The 17,496-nt window shown below is 33.8% G+C and overlaps 1 protein-coding gene across 1 annotated transcript in view; it reads right to left on the bottom strand.

Moving 5' to 3' along the window:
- The window catches only part of LOC133192096 (cell adhesion molecule-related/down-regulated by oncogenes-like), a 57,233-nt gene extending 50,838 nt beyond the window's left edge, over positions 1-6,395 (bottom strand). Inside the window, exon 1 of the mRNA XM_061327951.1 lies at positions 6,308-6,395. The gene's annotated coding sequence lies outside the window, so the exon portion shown is untranslated. The remainder of the gene's footprint in view (positions 1-6,307) is intronic.
- Between the last annotated feature and the right edge of the window lie 11,101 nt (positions 6,396-17,496).

Raw genomic sequence — 17,496 nt, 5'->3', positions numbered from 1 at the left:
ATGTCCCATGTAGAAAAAGATCCCATTCCAAAGATGTCCCATGTACATATAAATCCAACAAAGAAGCCATTTACCGAGGTTCAGAACACTGGCACATGTAATTAAAGATTCCACAAATGTTTTCTATAAGGGAGGCAATATTTTTTTTTTTTTTTTTTTTATAAATTAATGTTCCAAAAGATGCATTAGTAAGTTAAGCAAAGAAAAATTACATTTTCCTGCTGCATCTGAAAAATTTCTGCTGCATTGCATTTTATTTATTGATAATTTTCCAAGGCTTTCTCAAAACTTAATTTTGATGAAGTTACTTGAAAAAAATGAATGAACAAACAATTTCAAAGAATTGTGGTCCCCTGCTATTTGTGTCTTATTGGTTGAGATACAATTATTTATGGCATATTGTAACTGTCTTGTCTGTTTGTCATACAAAAAAGATTTTAAATTTTTGAATTAACAAAAGTTATGGCCAAGATTAAAGTTTCCTTTCAGTGCATCAAACTATAAGATCAAGGTCATAAGGTCAATTATCACAATACATGTACAATCCAAAAGGACTTGTCACAAGTAATGCACGTGTAAAACAAAATATGAGAACCCTGTCTCTTCTGGAGCAAAAAGTTACCACCATACATGTTAACCTACTGTGATGAAAAAGAGGGAGATTCGGACCTCAAAAGAGGTAGAATATTGGGCACGGTGTTTTACGCATCGATTTAAGAAGATATAATTATATGTAAATAGATATTGCCTAAATTGACCACTGCAATAATTAAACTCAAATATCAACTGCAATGAAGAAAACAAAAACACCTTTAACATAAATTATATATACAAATATAAATATTTTTCAGGCTCATTAGTTTGCCTTTGAATGGCTGTTTAATTTAGCTTTTTTGTTTGTTTTTTGTTTAACGTCCCTCTCGAGAATTTTTCACTCAGATGGAGACGCCACCACTTGCCCGTGGAGAGCTGCAAATTTTGACCAATGCTCCACGTCAAACAGTGGGATTCAAACCCGTGACGTAAGGATCAACTCCTTACTCCGTGACTCTAGAGCAGACGCTCTACCTCTGCGCCACGCAGGCGACAATTTAGCCTTTTGAAGAGTGATCTTTGCTGATAAAGCCTGGAAGCAATAATTATGAAAGTTCATTCAAAGACAGCGAATGATGACATTATTTAGCCTTATTCAGATCTTAAACTTGTTCTTATCTCTCGTAAAAAAAAAAATGTATTTCCTGCGATGACCGAAAACGATATAGAGATGCCAAAAAAGTATTATATATGAGTGCTGACTTCCATTTTTTACTTTACTGAACAAAGTCAAAAGTTTTCATCCACTTCTAGAATACAATACATGTATCTCCCTTTTTCTTGGCGGGGATGTTGACGAAATTTATTGTAACCAATGTAATCACGGAGATTTGTGCACCTGTCGTGCTTGAAATCTGTGTTGAATCTGTTGATCGGATATAAAAAAGCATTTGAATGCTCTCAGTTCAAATCATGCAATTTCTAAAGAGATTTTATGACAAGTGGCTTCAAATATGGCTATCCAAGTGACCCAAAAATGGTTTTTGTAGAAAAGTTGATTTACGAATAAAAGCAGTAGGCGGGAGATGGAGTAAAAAAGTGGTAGACTTTCGCCTAAAGCAGTAGAGTTAACATGTATGGTTACAACCTGTTTAAAAATTTTTATAATTAGGTCAAACTTCTACATATCAAGGTCATGAATTAAAGTGATATTTCTTTCTAAAAGGTCTTGTCACAAGTTACATTTAAAATATGTAAGCTATCTATTCTCTTATTTCAAAAGTTAATCATTATCAATGTTAAAAATTTTGAAAACTTCAAGCTCAAGGTCATGAGGTCAAAAACCATCAAATATCCAGAAAGGTCTTGTCACAGATAAGGAAACGCACATGTCAAACATGAAAGCTGTATCTTCTTTCATTCAAAAGTTATCATGAACGTTAAAATTTTTTTAAAATAGGTCAAACTTCAAGGTCATGGGGTAAAAAAATTGTAGTATATTTGGAAAGTAATTGTCACGGGTAATGTACATGTGAAAATGAAAATATGAAAGACCTACCTTATCTCATTCAAAAGTTATGACTAAGGTCAAACATTTTTGAACAGATAGACTGACAGAAATACATGTGGACAGATTGAGAGACAATGAGATTTAATGCCCCCCCCCCCCCCTCGCAAAAGTGAGTGGAGATACAAAAAAGTGATAAAGAAATTGAAATGAAACAGAATATAAAATAAAGGGGACCAGGGTTGTGGTAATGAATTCATCTTAAAACATTCGAAACATTCAATAGTCTTTCTGTATTGTAAATAAGGAATATTCCACTGCAAACAAATTCTGATCACTCCATATATAATGTGATGAATCGCAAGAGATATTAAAATTTTGTTATTAAGACTTTGGTCTCAAAAGAACAATTTTTATTTCAATTTATTATATGGTAAATATTCACAGGATTTTCACTAAATAATCAATAGAGCACAGAGCCCCATCCTAACACCAGAACCCCTGACCTAGGTGCTGTGAAATTCACAATTTTGGAAGAGGCATCCTTACTTATCATAACCACACACTTAGTTTGTTTGCTTAATACGCAGGAGCAAAAAAGAAGATTTTCAAAGAATTAATGCATTTTCACTGTATTATCAATAGAGCCCTGCTCTAACAACAGAACTCCTGACCCAGTGGCAATGAAATTCACAATTTGGAAAAGACACCCATGCTCATCATAACCATGCATTAGATTGTTTGCTTAATACCCAAGAGCAGATAAAATTTTCAACAAAATAATGCATTTTTACTTTTAATCAATAGAACCCCGTTCTAACACCAGAATCCCTGACCCAGGGGCCATGAAATTCACAATTTTGTACGAGACAACCATGCTCATCATAACCATGCACTTAGTTTGTTTGCTTAATGAAGATTTACAAAGCAATAATTCATTTTCACTACATAATCAACAGAGCCCTGACCTTACACCAGAATCCCTGACCCAGGGAAATTCATAATTTTGAGAGAGGCAATGCTTGCTTAGATAACCATGCACTTAGTTTGTTTGCTTACTACCCAGAAGCAGAGAAGATTTTCAATGAATTATGCATCTTCACTACAATTGAACTCTGGTATCTGGAACACCAATATCTTGAATACCATGCATTTGTCACAGTCAAGAAGTCCCAATCACTTTTTCTCTATTTATTCTACTCTCAATATCTCGAACCCTTGGATACCTCAAAGTTCTTCCTCAGTCCCATTGAGTTCAAGATAATGATTTTTTTTACTTGTATATGATCAATGAAGCCCCATCCTAACCCCTAACCTTGGGGCCATTAATTTCACAATTTTGGTAGCGGGCTCAATGCTTATTACAATCATGCCAACAGGTTGACTGCTTGATGTCAAGGAGTAAAGATTTTTAAAGTTTGCATAAATTTTGATGGTTTTAGCTTCATCCCTCAGGCCCCAGGGGACTGGGGCCATGAATTTTACATATTTTTTGTTCCCCTTTACTCATAGATGCTATATGCCACAATCCAGTGGGCCCAGAAAAAGCTGAAAATGTTAAAAATGTTAACAATCGACACACGGTGGACGACAGACAAAAATAGACAGTAAAAGGTCACCAGAGTGACTCAGGTGACCTTAATTTAAAAAAAAAACCAAAAAAAACAAGCATCTCTTTTATAATGAAATAATAAACTTGAATGTTATCTGTTTGACACATATTACTTTTTTCTTTCTTTTTAAACACAGAGCTTAAACATGAAATGATCTTGCAAGTCTATTTTCAAACAAGTACAATTCACCATGCAAAATTTACTTATAAAATAAAATTTAGATATATTTTAAGTGTTGTAGAAGAAGTTACCCTGAATGCTTAACCTGTGCCTAAAAAGTGGACAGCTGGACAGGTCCTCATAATAAAACTATCCATCAGAATGGTGCAATCCCAAAAATATACAATCTAGGCACTTCACATTAGACTAGAAGGACAGGTATACAGTTTTTTGGCATGAACATTTAACACTGTTCTCTTCAATCAAACCATTTTGGTATTAAGGTTATAAGTTATTTGGTGTAAACAATAGATACATATGGAAGTCCAGAAGCTAGTGTACAATTTCTAATGGTATTCAAGTTGCTCTTGCAAACCCTGAAAAGCATTTGACAATTTATAGCCCTCCCTCAATTATCTTAAATATCAATCCAATTCTTCTTAAAGTGGATAAACAAATCATAGTTGTCTATGAGTTTTATGGTTTTTTCAAGCATTTTCCATTGCCAGATGTCAATGTCAACAAAACGTGTGACTAAGTAGGTTCTACTGCTGAGCAGAAGAGCCCCTTATCATTTCTGATGTGACAGGGGATAACATTTCTTGACACTTCTTCACTTGCTTGAGATAATCAAAGATCCCAGGTTGACATGTTACATGTAAGCGTTTGGTGACCACAAATAGCCTGCTAACAGGTGGAAATATACATTTACATATGAACATTGTATGACACCTAAAGCATCTATATCACTTCAAGGGCTCCAAGTACACAAACCTCAGTGAACTTTACCAAAACTTGTTGTCATTTTTCGTTCATTTATCTGATCCTTAAAATAGTAGCTACTCCTTACTTTAAAATATCTGTGAAATTATTTTATTATTTTTAAAACATGATTATTTTCCTTGATTTTGATGCATTAGATATGTAGCAAAGTTTTAGTTGCATGTACATGTATTTGTGTTTATTTGAATGCCTCTATACTGTCTAAAAATGTCTAAGTATCTGGTTTAATTAATCTCCTTAGGTTGTTTCAGTATAATAATACAGTTAGAATGGGTACCGGTACTCCGGAAATAACAATTTATTGTTCCCCTTGGCAGGAAACTATTTCCCTCAGGGAATCACAAATTTGCTACATCTATATTTCCCTCATACCCATTCCATAATTGTATACTATTGCATTGCGAACTATTCTTTACAAACATTAAAGTTACAAGAACATGTACAAGTAGTTTTTAATTAAAATGAAATTCTAATAACTCTGTACATGGTGTATTTGAAAATTGTGAAATTCGTCATAGAGATTACTCATATGCAGAAAAATTTATGTAATATGCACACAGCAATTTTACTAAAACAGTTCATAATGTACTGCATTGAAAACGTGCAAAAAGGACTGTAATTATATCATCTAGTAAAGAGGGCTTAGCCATTATGAACAGCAGACACTCGCATATCAATATCATAATTAACGGACAATCTAAGGCCATAGTATTTATACTGATCTGCAATAAATATGTTGGGGAAAATGCTTCTGAAGAATATTCAGACAAAAAGTGAAAAATATAATAACAGAAAAAATACACTGTCAAAAGTACATGTATATTGAATTGAACATTTCTTGCCAATTTTTCATCTTATAGACCTCTATTCAATGTAAAGTACTGTTAAGGAATGCCATCTTAAATCTGATACTTCTTTTTTACTGCTATGTTTCACACATTACATCCCTCCTCCCCACCCCACCCCCACCCCCAAACAACCGACTTCTAAAGAGTGTCCTTAACCCAAACCTCTGTCTTTTCCTTCTAAAAACAATGACCATTCTCATCCATTCCAAGGAACCCTTCAACATTTAGTTCACACCCTGCACTTGTACTATTTGTATCTGTTGGAGCAATTTTCAAGATTTTTTGGCACAAAATATGTCTGATATGAAATTTATCACCCCAGGTGTGCAACATTAAAAGATCTTTTCTGTGCAAAACTGTGAAAATGCGAGAATTGATGAACTGTTAACTGTGGAAAACGGGGGTTGTCTACCAGAATGCAGCTTGCAGTTGAAACACGGTCTTAATAAATCACTTTAAAAGTTTTATTCATGTTACATGTGGGGAAAATTTTTTTTTTTTCATTATCTTTTGAGTATAAGCCACAAAATATTGAAATTTATATTAGTTTTTAAGTGAATTGATTGCATAATATGCAAATTAATGAAGTGCATACATTTCTAATCTACACTGAACTTTTACAAGTGCATACAATCACCTGAATTTAAACAAAACAAACTTGAAGACACAACAGAGTTATGGAAAAAACAAGGCATTATTAGCGTACATGCACTGTGTACATAGATACAGAAGCCAACAAAAAATGATGTATGCTGGACATGAGAACAAAACTCATTAATCATTCAAAGAAAGATAAGTATTGGAATCTACCAACCAGAATGAGTAATACATATTTCAAACCAATGAAAAGAGATGACACTTACCATCATCCATCAATCACTTTCAGCCATGGTAAAATCTTCTTCATTGGATGTCAGATTTTCTCCCTAATTCAATTAGCGTCAAGAACCTTCAACAGTGAGAAACACTCACAATTTTGTCAGTTGCTAAAACAGATCCATTATTGAATATTGTTTCCATTCAGTCTTTACAATATCCTATAAATTATGTTTTGACACATTTCATTTTAAGAGACTTGTAGATTATATTTACCAAATGCCAGGTGTGTACATACATACCTACATATATACATTTGGGCGTGATGGCCCTTCTAAACACAGGTGTGTAAATGGCCAGTGGTACCATCTTCCAAGTTCTTAAATCCTGCCCAAATATTCAAATTTCTCTCTCTCCTATGGGTGCTGATTACATTACCGCAATCTTCAATAATCCCTTTTTACCCTTTCCCCATAAAAACATAATTTTATCAAAACATTAAACTAAAAAGCATTCAAGTGGTGACAGAAATGATTTAGATGTCTCTTCTAATGTTCCCCATAGAACAGGACATTAAGATACAAAACTCAAGATCAAGAGTAGGAAAAAAATCCCTTTACAAAAAAATGTTCACATCTCTAACCCTCATCTGAAGTATGACAAGACTGAAATATTTCTGAAGTATCTTGAAAAAATGGACCAAAGCCATAAAATTAACATAGAGTACACATAAGCTGTTAAGATAACTGCATCTGTATAGTGTCACATATTATTAGCAGACTTAACATTAATCAAATTTCATTTATTATTTTTAAATATTCTTTTCAGAAAACTTTGAAATGAGACACTTATAAAAAGTACTAGAATTTGTAGAGGTCAGCCTACTGACCTTCCCACATCTATTTCCTGGAGAATTCCACAGTACACATCTTGTGGTCACTTGCTTCAAGGTTTGATTTACCGAGTGCAAGAAGTCAAAAGTCTGTCCACGGAACTCTACCTACTGAATCTAAAGCATTAAGCCTACATGCTTGTACGACAGCAAATTCACCCCTAGATCCATGAACCCTAAACTTTTCTGTGCTAAAATAAAAGGGCTTATATCTAAAAAAAAAAAATCTGTTTTATATACATCCCCAGTAACAGAGCCAATTTTGTATGGTTACAAATAGACATGCCTTTAGACCTTCAGTTGACCTTGACCTATGAAGAACAATACTGACCTTGACTTTTATCTTGATCTCAGTTTTGACCTAAGGCATATAACAGATTTAAGCAAATTCTCATTTTTTTCTCTTATTCGTTAATAGGAATTATTTGATATGGCCTCAAAGGTAAAACAGTGCATGTGTCTATTTCTTCAAAAATATTTCTGAAATTACCAGCAGATTTATCCAGTGCCCTCCATACCTGTTAGATCTCCTCCACATCAGGACAGACATTTTTCTGTTCATAATAAGTCCCTTTCTGATAAAAAGAATGATTTTCTTAACTTAAATTTGTACTTAAGGAGTCCATTTTATGATAAGCATATTCTTAATTCAAAATTTAAGGACACGTCTTTTCAAAAATATCATAAAATAAGATCAACTTGTAAACTACTAAATTAATGTGAAAAGAACAAAAATTGTTGTAAATGATTCATTTCATTCAGTCATATAAAATGAACACATTTTCACTTGACCAGGTTAAAAACTTCCTTACATTTTGCCAGTGGGAGGGATTTCCAAAAATGTTGCATTTATCACTGAATAAACTAGGCTGAGATTAATTTTTTGCACCTCTGGACTTTCTGAATGAACAAAGACAGGGTTACCTGTGTTATCTTTAGATCAATGACAAAGACATCTTTTGTGTGATTTAACCGAGGACTCCATTTCAAGCTTTCCTCTCATCCTATTTACCTGTCCCCTCATACTTGCCATCCCCTCCGAGTGGCTGTCTCATCTCCATGGCAATCACGTACACAGAACACAAATCAAGATCATGTCTAACATAATGTAATGTAAAATGTCAAGCAATTAATAGGTTTTTTTTTCATTTAGAAAACAGGTACAATGCGTATACAACTGTACTTTCAACAGGGTCAATGAGACAGAGAAATATACATATGTTTTTATGTCACATTATAAAATCACTGACAAAGAAGTTTGCCTTCCTTTTTTACCACCTCTCTCTCTTTCTCTCAAAATGAAAAAAATATATATGTAAGATTATCGCCATTTCAGTTTCTATGTAAGCAAATTAAACTTTTGGTGACACAATAGATTGTGTAGTTACTATTATCGTATAACAGATTTTTTTCTCTCAATGATCCAATTTTTGCTTTCTTTGGGAGCATTTTTTGACTGCAAAAAAATAAACTCACATAAAATTATCTTTGATTGTATACTGCATACATAACATAAAAAAAACTATTAAACCACTGGGACAACTATGCAAAATAAAAAATTAGCTTTGGAATATTTTCGCACAAATTGTGGTACTCAGAAGAAAAAAAACCCAGCAAATTAAATGGTTTCTCATCAAGTCAGAAGTAAAAATTAGGACTGAAAACTAGAAATATGTCCATAGGACATGCCCCGCCGAGGGTATATTAGTAATGCAATATTTTAACACAAATTGAGAAAAGTGAGGTCAAGGTCAAATGAAAGGTCAAGGTGAAAAAATATTGATGCAGTTGAATAGCTTACATCAGTATGTATCAGCATATGAAGTTTGACACTAATTTAAGAAAAGTGAGGTCAAGGTCAAAGGAAAGGTCAAGGTCAAAAATTGTTGATGCAGTTGAAAAGGTTACATCAGTATGTATCAGCATATGAAGTTTGAAAAAATATTATGAATGGTTTCTTTAAAACTGAGCTAAATACTAATTTAAAAAAAAAGAGGTCAAGGTCAAAGGAAAGGTCAAGGTCAAAAAATATTGATGCAGTTGAATAGCTCTCATCAGTTTGTATCAGCATATGAAGTTTGACACTAATGTAAGAAACGTGAGTTCAAGGTCAAAGGAAAGGTCAAGGTCAAAACATGCTGATGCAGTTGAATAGTTCTCATCAGTATGTATCATCATTTGATGTTTGATAACACTATCTTGAATGGTATCTTTAAAACTGAGCTAAACACTAATTTAAGAAAAGTGAGGTCAAGGTCAAAAGAAAGGTCAAGGTCAAAAAATGTTGATGCAGTTGAATAGCTTACATTAGTATGTATCAACATATGAAGTTTGATTACACTATCTTGAATGGTATCTTTAAAAAAGAGCTAAACACTAACTTAAGAAAAGTGAAGTCAAGGTCAAAGGAAAGGTCAAGGTCAAAACATGTTGATGCAGTTAAATAGTTCTCATCAGTATGTATCAGCATTTGAAGTTTGATAACACTATCTTGAATGGTATCTTAAAAACTAAGCTAAACACTAATTTAAGAAAAGTGAGGTCAAGGTCAAAAGAAAGGTCAAGGTCAAAAAAAGTTGATGCAGTTGCATAGCTCTCATCAATATCTATCAGCATATGAAGTTTGATAAAAATATCTTGGATAGTTTCTTTGAAACTGAGCTTTGAACAGAGCTAAACGCAAAGTGTGACGGAAGGACGGAAGGACGGACGGACATGACAAACACTATATGCCCCAGCCATATTCATGGCGGGGCATAAAAATGCAGGATATATCAATGGGCCCAAAAAATTTCATCTGTGACACATTTCTCTTCCTAGCTTATGAATATGTAGCTACATGAAACCTTTATAATGTGCCCCTTTGTTTAGTGCTAACATTTCAACAACTTTAATGCATAACATATTGATGCTTATAAAATCTTCAAAATTACAGCATTTCTGTTCTTGCATGATTAAATTTTGTATATTCATGATTAAAATTTTTTTTTTAACTTCTATCCTCCTTTTGGTCTAAGGGAAAGTAGTTGCAAACAATTGAACCTACATGAAGAAGGTTGCAAATTAATACATGTATTAAAAAAAGCTTTGATTTTCCTTCACATAAAATTCAATATTTGTATAAGGTATTAAACCTCGTTAATCTTGACACTTTTGTTTCCAAGCAAATCCTCCATATTAATGAAGTGTCCGGACACTGGAATTTACCTTTTATAATTGGTATATACATGTATAACTGTTCTGAGTGTTCTCTACAGATTGTATCCATAAGTTGATGCATCCACATTTAATATTGGCACAGCTGCACATGTATGTTACAAGAAAACATTGATGTAACCATCAATTGTCGCCCGGGAAATAAATAAAGTAAACAATGGAAATGAGTCTTGATCATCAAACTGCTTCGATATGTGTGAAAAAGGCATGCGTCTAAATGATGGAGACGATAGTCGAGAATATTTTGAAAACTTATAGTCGGATGAAAATCGAACAAAAACGATACCCTTTTAAACTTTATCAATTCCTCAAGTAAATGTTGGCTGCATAAAATATAATTTGAAACCAGACACATGCATCGCCTATTTTCAAAAATGTCTTTCACTTTAAGAATATAAAACACGAACTGTGTAAAGTACATTTTTACGTTTTTATGCGATAAGTAAAATTCGATGTTCTAAAAAAAGGGACCTGTCGTTTTTTCGATAGTAAATGATAAGCAACTTTATATATTAAATATGAAAAACATACATATTTTTACAGATTCACTTTATGGAAGTAAATATATTGTGTATCTCTTAATTTATAAAGGGAAAGAACATTCTGATTTTAAAACAATCTTTTTAATGTTTAGAAAACCTTTAATTCTGAATAACTTCTCCCACCTCAATCCCCATATACTAACACTTAAACTTATATGTATAGAGCAGCCCGGTCCTCCGGGCTGCAATAAAGAATACACCCTATGCTATGACTTCAACAAATTTTCATCAACAGTTAGAAATGACTGAATAATAGACTGACTCACTGCAGTCCCTTTTTCTTTGGGGGGAGGGGGGTCCATTCCAGCTCTAGGATCAGGATTTGAATGTGAATCTACACAAAAAAATAAACATGATAATCTTTTTAACAATTTAACAAATTCTTAATTTTCCTATCTGCACTTTCAGATGGCAAGTATTTTCCATGTTCACTTGATTTGTTTTACTGACCTGGGCTAATTAAATAGAAAGAAAAAAAAACTTTCATTCAATGCACCCATCCACATTCAACTTACGTAACTCTGTAAATTATGATTAACCTGCAATGTAAATCAAATTGACAATCTTTACAAGTCAAATAAGCAACTGACGTGATAAAAATTTATCACTAATGACTGCAGAGGAGTTGAGATAGCCATAGAAAACTATGGGTGAATCATGGATAATACTGGTAATTGCTACCAGATATTATCTATTCTTAATGTTACACCTGAAACACTCTTGATCAACAACATTAAAACATTCGCTGCAGGATCGGGGATTCGGAAATCAGCATTTGACATTTCAGAGCCTGTGAAGAATTCTTAAATACTAATTCAACTCTGTCACATCAATGCTGCATGATAAGAATCTTCAAAGATAAGGAAGTTGAAAATGCTGCAGTTTTTGTTAGATTTGAATGATTTAAATCATGACAGACCTATTATAGACTTTGTCTCAACAAATTACCTTAATGCAAGACCTTGTCTTTTAAACCTGCAGAATCAAATAAAAAATGAATAATTAGATAAGTAAGATTATCTTTTGATTTTTAAAAATACATCATACAGTGAGTGTAAAAATATTATAAATATAGTAGAACTTCAGTATCTCGAACACTGATATCTCAAATACCATGGATATGTTGAAGTGATTTGGAAGTCCTAACCCCTAATTCTTTAAATATTTTACTCCGGATATCTCAAATCCTCAGATATCTCGAAGTTTTTTCTCGGTCCCACTGAGTTTGAGATAACGAGGTTTGACTATTTATATTTAAGGAATCACTGTCTAGTTTGTTCAGGTATGCCAGAGCATTAATGAAAATTTGAAAATAGAATAATTTGCATAACGGCATACCTGAGGATGCTTTAGTATCAATATGACTAATAATGAACCTGCTGTTCTTGAGAAGAAAAATAAAAAAAAAACTTCTTCCTATATGTTTCCATGCATGTAAACTTTGATCCTCTCTGTGACCCCATCCTACCCCTGGGAGCCTACACTACCTGGTTCGGGGGGGGGGGGGGGGCATGAATTGAACAAACTAGAATCTACATTACCTGAGGATGCTTCCATTTAAATATGACCAATCATGGCTTTGCTGTTCTTGAGTAGAAGATTTTTAAAGATTTTTCCTATGTATTCCTATGTAAAACTTTGATTACCCACTGTGGCCCCACCCTTCCCCCAGGAGTCATGTTTGAACAAACTTGAATCTACACTATCTAAGAATGCTTCCATATAAATATGACCAATCATGGCTTTGCAATTCTTAAGAAATAGTTTTTTTTAAAGATTTTTACTATGTATTCCTATGTAAAACTTTGATCGGCCATTGTGGCCCCACCCAACCCCCGGGGGTCATGATTTGAACAAACTTGAATGTATACACTATCTGAGGATGCTTCCATGTAAATATGACCAGCCATGGCTTTGCTGTTCTTGAGAAGAAGATTTTTAAAGATTTTTCCTATATATTCCTATGTAAAACTTTGATCGCCCATTGTAGCCCCACCCGACCCCCGGGGATCATGATTTGAACAAACTTAAATTTACACTACCTGAGGATGCTTCCACATAAGTTTCATATTTTCAAGCACACTGGTTCTTAAGAAGAAGATTTTTTAATGATGCCATTAAGTTTCACGAATTCATAATTATCTCCCCTTGGAAGAAAGCGTGGCCCTTCATTTGAACAAACTTGAATCCCCTTTACCCAAGGATACTTTGTGGCAAGTTTGGTTGAAATTGGCCCAGTGCTTCTGGAGAAGAAGTCGAAAATGTGAAAAGTTTACAGACAGACAGATGGACAGACAGACTACAGACAAAATGTGATCAGAAAAGCTAACTTGAGCCTTCGGCTCAGGTAAGCTAAAAACAGTATTTAGATATAAACGGTTTAGAAATGTTGTATAAAATTTCTTTTTGAAAAACCAAGTTTAGTTATTTTTTCATGTTTAAAAATCTTCAAACACTACATTTATACACTGTTAAATATTTTATTTATTTATTCATTTATGTATATATATTTCTTTTTAATTGTTTATTTCATTTATTTATGCAATTAAAAATTCTTTCTTCCTTCATCCCTTTATTCATTCATTCATTCCTTTTTCAACATATCTAATAGGGCAGTATTTCGATTTTTAAATATGTATTATATATCCTTCAGTATTTCCTTTTTCTCCTTTTTAAAATTAAAAGAAACTACAAAAAATTATTTTAAGTACCTTTTAATTTGTTTTAATAGGGAGAAAAAAAGAAAAGTTAAGTAAAAGAAAAGGAAATTTGGAGTAGTAAGAGAACGCAAAAATTTGCAACTTTGAGTTTGAAGATCTAGACATAGAATCTCAAGTCGCCACATACAATCGATAGTCCAACATATGAACTTTTATTTACATGAACTCTGGCGCATGCACTTTTCCAAAGATAGTTACGAGGCGTTTGAAATTTACCTGCATTATCCTTCAAAATCAAAGGATAACCTATCCCCAAATGCATTGCGATTTTCCATACCACTCTCTACCATCGGCTCATACATTCACCTCTTTCGTTGGCTCACGTATATCACAGTGATGAGCACAAAAAATAGTGCAGTTTTTTCTTAAAGATAGATGTTTGCTAAATATATCTAAAACTATTGGTTTAATTTGAAATAATCCTTGAAATGTTATGTTTTTTACGTTATCAGTGGTTATGTCAAAAATCTTGACGTGAGCCCATTGCAGAGGTGTCTGAGAGAGGAACGAACGATAACTCTGCATAGGAGATTGCTTCCATACATCAGAGACATAAAATAGATGTCTCTGCATACATGAAAAGAATTTTGCCGCCATATTGAATTTATCGCTATCCTCCGAAAACAGAGGACGCCAGCCTAGATCTGTTTAATCAATGATTTTCTATTATTTTTGGAATCGGTTGTTCAGGCCAGGTAGGTCTTTACTTTAGGACATCCTCCCTGCCTATGGTATTCTGACAGTTTATATGTCTCATCATTCATTAGTCAGCCCACGGGCTGACTAGTTATCTTACGAAGAACTTCAAATGCGCTTGCGTGTTCTGGAATTCTGGGAGATAGACTGGTACCCTGACATTGGTTAACCTAAGGAGCGCAAGCGATTCTGGGAGGTTGACGTAGAGTAAGTCACTCCCGTTGATTTCGTTTCAGTAAAAATAATATTCATTTAATTAAACAATGAAATCCCTATTTTAACACCATTTACCAATAAAATGTAAATACAGGTGAAAACTGTAAGGCGTTTGGTGCTGATTTCTTTGGAAAAAACCGCCTAGATTGAGGTTTTTTGTAGTTTGCATTTTCAACAGTTTTATAATCTGGTTCACTGTAAATTAACTGGTTCGCATCTATTCATAAAACGTGTGTTCTACGCAACGAAGCATAAAATTGTATATATTCATTTTACTCAGTGTTTGGCGCGTCAGTTGAAACACTTTTGAAAAGTATCTTAAATGTATTTTACATGTGTATTCAATTCTGCAACATAAATACTGGATTATTTCAGATTTTGAAGCTTTGGTTTTACTTTCGTTTTCATTTAAAGCATTTCGATCCCGGTGTTAATTACCAAATTGTAAAGGCATGCAATGAATAGATCAGAAGAGACACAGCTGGCTTCGCCTGCGACATTCTTTTTTTATGCCCCCGTAATCGAAGATTCGAGGGTATATAGTTTTTGCCCTGTCCATCTGTCTGTTTGTTTTTCTGTTTGTTCGCAAAAACTTTAACATTGCCCAAAACTTTTGAACAGTTAGTACCAGGGCCTTCAAGTTTTACAGGTGTATTCCATGTGACAAGGCCTTTCTTTGGATACTAACAAATAACAATCTTGACCTTTTGACCTTGACCTTCGAGTTTGACCTACTTTTGAAAAAGACATTGACCATAACTTTTGAACAGTTGGTGCTAGGGCTTTAATATTTCACATATGTATTTATTGCAATAGGACCTTTCCATTGGTACCAGTCCTTTAATTTGACCCTTTGACCTTGGTGTTTGACCCACATTTAAAACTTTAACTTGACCATAATTTTTTAATAGTTAGTGCTTGGGCTTTCATATTTCACAGATATATTCATTGAGAACAAGTCCTTTCTTTGGTAACAACATTTTTCATCCACTGACCTTGCAGTTTGACTTGCATTTGAGAAACTTTTGCCAAAACCTGTCATACGAGGGCATCAGTGTTTCACAAACACATCTTGTTTTATATTTGAATTCTTATTTGTTCATCTGTCTATCATTAGATTAGACTATTAGGCTGTGGAAATTCAGGTTGCTCGTAATTATATAGTTATAAGCATGAAAAGATTGGTAATAAATTTGTAAAAGTTTTTATTCTATTTTCAATTTCTACATTATTTCAAATGTCAAGTAAAAATTTAGTTAGGTAAAAAAAAGTCGATATACTGAAATATAAAATAAAACGCAAAGTACAGGCTCTAACGAAGCTTACATGTTCATGATGTTGCATGCATGATGCCTGTGTTGTTCAGTAAATATTTATTTTTTATATTCTAAAAGTTACAAGATTATTTTGCAATTGTCATTTATTTATAATCTCAATTAGGGGGTTCAGTATGGTTGTTCAGAATGAAGGTGTCTCCTCCTTTGTCTGGGAGCAGTTGACCAAGACAATCTCTACCAGAGAGCACTTTGCAAGTTTCACTAACACCGTTAGCGAAGTTTGAAAAGCTCCTTCTGTAAGTGCTGACGTGAATACTTCAACGCTATTTTTCCCTAAATAATGATGTAATAATAGAGTTTGAGTAAACGTCTTTGACAAGATTAGAGGGCGGATCCAGAGGGGTGGTGGTCCAGAGGATTCAGTCTTAAAATCAACGAAAGTTGTCAAAAAAATAAATAGAAATTAATTGTAAAACTGGCTATAGAATGTTACGTATTAAAGCAAAAGTAGTGTAAATGGGATGCGAGGTTAGTGTAGGGGGTTTGAAAGCTGCCTAAACGTCTTTGTGGCGAACACGCCCACCCCCCCCCCCACCCCCCTTCTCATAATATCATAGATCAGCCTGATGTGAGCGGCTACTGACTTTTAATGGAATTATCTATGTGAATTTGAACATAAATAAATAAACTTTAATTCACAAAATAATGCGAGAACCTGCATGCATGGGGTCGTTTTAACCCCAAACTCTCCGCTCCCATGCTGAAAAACTGGATCAACTGGCCAAATTGGCTAAAGATAATGCTGAAATCATTTTTCCTTACACAAAATTTCGGTTTCATAATGCTTTTAAGCATTATCAGTAAAAAAGAAAAATCCACTGGCTGACTCTTTAAGCTTTTTTAAAAGCTAAACTTGTCTTACCGCTTTCCTGAGTTATCGCGTATCGTCCATCCGCCTTTTCTTTCTACCGGAATTGATTTCTTCAAAGTAAAAGTAGATTCTTTCCGGATATTGGCATGTAGGAAGTGGGAAGGGGGTGCAAAAAAATTACAGCTGGGGATGCAATACCAGGCAATAATAATTTCTTAACAAGCAAAAAAAAAGGTCATCATCATACGTAATAATTGAGGGGTCACTTTTTCCCCGTTTAATAGTATACTCTATATCTGCAAAATTATTGGCGGGAGACGCCCCCTACCCCGTTTCTATGGCCATGTTGTGCCCTTTTTGATATTTGTTGTTTTTCTCTTGTCATCCACATCTACAATCCAAGAAACTGAGATGCTTATAAACTGCTTAACTTGCTGTTGGGAAGAAATGTGAAATACCAGGGGGTCGTCGATACAAATTAAAAATGGTGACGGCCCTGAATACTTAAATAGGTGCCCCCTCGACCCCCCTCCTACGGTTTTTTTTTTTAAACAAAGGAGATGGGCGAACATAGCGTGCAGAAAGCCTATAGCTTAAGATATATCAAAATCATGTTCAGTTCGTGAATTTAGTATTTAGAGTAAAGTTCTCATTATTGAAATTTATGAAATTATGATACACAAAACTTTTTTGAGGAAAATTTTCTCGGCAAAATTTATTCTTTTATTAAAAAAATTAATGTGGTGTTCGTAGGGTTCGAACCCTAGCAATAAAAATCCTAAGTATCATTTTCTTTCGAGACTAGC

This window comes from Saccostrea echinata, unplaced genomic scaffold (assembly GCF_033153115.1).
Source record: "Saccostrea echinata isolate AGI-Se365-2 ecotype Australia unplaced genomic scaffold, CSIRO_AGI_Sech_v1 ptg000025l, whole genome shotgun sequence".
Lineage (NCBI taxonomy): Eukaryota > Metazoa > Mollusca > Bivalvia > Ostreida > Ostreidae > Saccostrea > Saccostrea echinata.
The sequence above is the reverse complement of the archived record's forward strand: the minus strand, read 5'-3'. Positions and strand labels throughout refer to the sequence as shown.